Source organism: Misgurnus anguillicaudatus, unplaced genomic scaffold (assembly GCF_027580225.2).
Source record: "Misgurnus anguillicaudatus unplaced genomic scaffold, ASM2758022v2 HiC_scaffold_29, whole genome shotgun sequence".
Taxonomy (NCBI): domain Eukaryota; kingdom Metazoa; phylum Chordata; class Actinopteri; order Cypriniformes; family Cobitidae; genus Misgurnus; species Misgurnus anguillicaudatus.
Genome location: NW_027395279.1, coordinates 6,953,749 through 6,956,347, shown reverse-complemented (window position 1 = coordinate 6,956,347; position 2,599 = coordinate 6,953,749). Strand labels below are relative to the sequence as shown.

Genomic DNA, 2,599 nt, shown 5'->3' with positions numbered 1-2,599 from the left:
CATTAAAGCACGTCAAAAACGTCAGACGTCGATTACCAGGCTGAGGAGTTGCACCCGAATACAGACACAATGAATGATAGACCACCTCACTCCAGAAAAACGAAAGAGATGGTCAACGCATGTGCACCTATAAGACAAACATGTAATGTCCTTAATGTGAAGTTATAAGGATAATTTGTTAACGAGAATAAGTTATTCAGATTTATACGGAAACATACAATTCAGAAATGGCTGTGTTTAGTTTAACTAAAAGGCCATTGAGTCGTGGTATGGTCATCAATGGTTCAAACAGACTGCGGACGGTCATATACGACACAAACAGCAGCGCAGCAGACCGCAAAGAATTACAGTGGACAGCACATCAAAGATGTCAGACGTCGTCGACCAGGCTGATCCAGCATCCACAAAAACGAAAGAGATGGTCAGAAACAGTTCATACAGACTATGTATGCTTAAACACACGTGCACCTATAGGACAAACATGTCACGTGCTTAATGTGAAGTCATTCGCTTGGGTTCAAGCGATTTGGGATCTTATGACCTTTAACCCCCAGGGGTCCAAAAACGCGGGGACGCGTTTTGACGTGTTTTCTCCTTATCATAGCAGAATCAACTTAAAATACTCCATCATTAATAATCAAACACTTACGTGTTTGACATCATTTGAAACTCTGAAGGGTCCTCTTAAATTAGTGTACATTCACAATAACAACAGATCTTTGTGTTTTTGTCAAATAAAGAAAATAAACAGGGTGCTCATTCAGACATTTCTGTCTCCGCCAGCTGTCTCTCAAATCACGTTACAAAAATTAGTTGAAACTCCGCGAATACTCGTCACACAAACATAATACACATATCCAAAGAAAGCCTGAAATGTCTACTTTCAAACAAGCTAATTATTATCAAAAACAAATATTTCCTGTTTATATAATCTGCATTGAAGTAAAGAGAGTACCGTTTTTCCTAGCTGAGCTCATTATCTCTAATGCGGTCACGCCCACACGCTGTTGACATGGTAATGAAGAGACGAGCTGTTCAAACCAGCAGAGCAAAGCGTAATGTTTGATAAGATTTAAAGACTTTAGCGCATGTTTGGATTATAAACTTTATACACACACGTGAGGAATATCTTCATTTATGTCTGGACATTGAGGAAGAGAAGCGTTTATCTTTAACGTTACCTAAGAAGAAGAACAATGGAAGACGCAATGGAGGCGGATATATTCCTGAAGAAACTGTAAGTAATTTGTCTTCATTTATATTTGCTATCATGTAATATGTTATGGCTTGTGCAGTTCAGCCTACATAAGCAACCTCAACAGACTGCACGCCTCGGATTGAAAAACGTTCGCATTGTTTACAAACGAGTAACTTACGCGTGATCACGTAACGTTAATGGCGGATTTCATTGTTTGCTGTACAGTGTTAGACACAGTTATTCACTTTCGTATCCTTCATGGCAACTTTGTGTAATGCTGCACTGCTGTGTCTTTTAAGTGTGTGCTGTAAGATTCCATGTTTACATGCTTATTTACAAACGAGTACGCGTGATCACGTAATGGCGGATTTCATTGTTACATGCTGTACACAGTAGACACTTTCGTATCCTTCATGGCAACTTTGAGTAATGCTGCACTGGGGGGGTCTGCTGTAATATGATATTGTTTACATGCAACGCATTCCATACATTGCGTTTTACACGCGACACCGTTTTATTATGAGCTCCGCGTTGTTTACACGGAGACTCGCCTTTTTTTTTAAATTATAAATTTACCTTGGCCAGTCTACCTAGGTGTGTGAAAGACACAAATCATGTGATCAAATGGTGGCGCAGCGGTAGTGCGTTAGGCCGCCATGTGGTAGACCCGGGTTCGAAACCCGCCTAGGCCAAGTTTTTTTTTATACAGTATATTGAGTTTAGGCGACCACCGTTACAAGTGCTATCATTTACCCATCAGTTATGTATGTAAGGGTATTTCTGTGGACAATTTATGCTAACAGCTGTTCATAACTCTCTTACAGGTCTGCATCCCTCTCATCAGTAAACTATGAAGTGGAAAAACATATTCACACTCTTTGGACATAAAGTTGTATGGTAACATGAGCCACATGAAGTTTACAGCTCTGTTGTTTATCAGTTTCTTATACAAGTTAAGTTTTTGAATAGGGTCCTACTGACCTTCATTTCTATTTTGATTATATTGTTAACTTCTTAATAAACCTCAAACAAACATGTTCATTTGTCCTCACATTCTTTACTGTAGTTCCCTCCTCCCTCATTATGCAGCTCATTATGCAGCTCATTATGCGAGCCTTTGTTTGCTAGCTGTCAATCAATCCTTCTCGCATACGGCCCCTCTAAACAAAAAGTGTCTTACAATTTCTAAATCAATATACTTGTTTATGTGAATGAGTAGGCAGGATGATTTTCACATCATTTTAAAGAAAAAACTCTAGACTACTAGATTCTGTTTAGGAAAGTCTTGTTAAAACATGTTTAGTATGAGTTTTGTGGACTTATATCAGTGACTTAAAATTTTAGCTTTTTAAAAAAACACGCATAAACCTTTTTCTCTCAAAAATACAAACATGTACATAC

The 2,599-nt window shown here is 38.6% G+C and overlaps 1 long non-coding RNA gene across 1 annotated transcript; it reads left to right on the top strand.

Moving 5' to 3' along the window:
• The first annotated feature begins 546 nt into the window (after positions 1 to 546).
• Positions 547 to 2,235, top strand: LOC129447179 (uncharacterized). The gene is made up of 2 exons (XR_012368382.1): positions 547 to 1,237; positions 2,023 to 2,235. It is a non-coding gene; the product is annotated as an uncharacterized lncRNA (long non-coding RNA).
• The last annotated feature ends 364 nt before the right edge of the window (positions 2,236 to 2,599 follow it).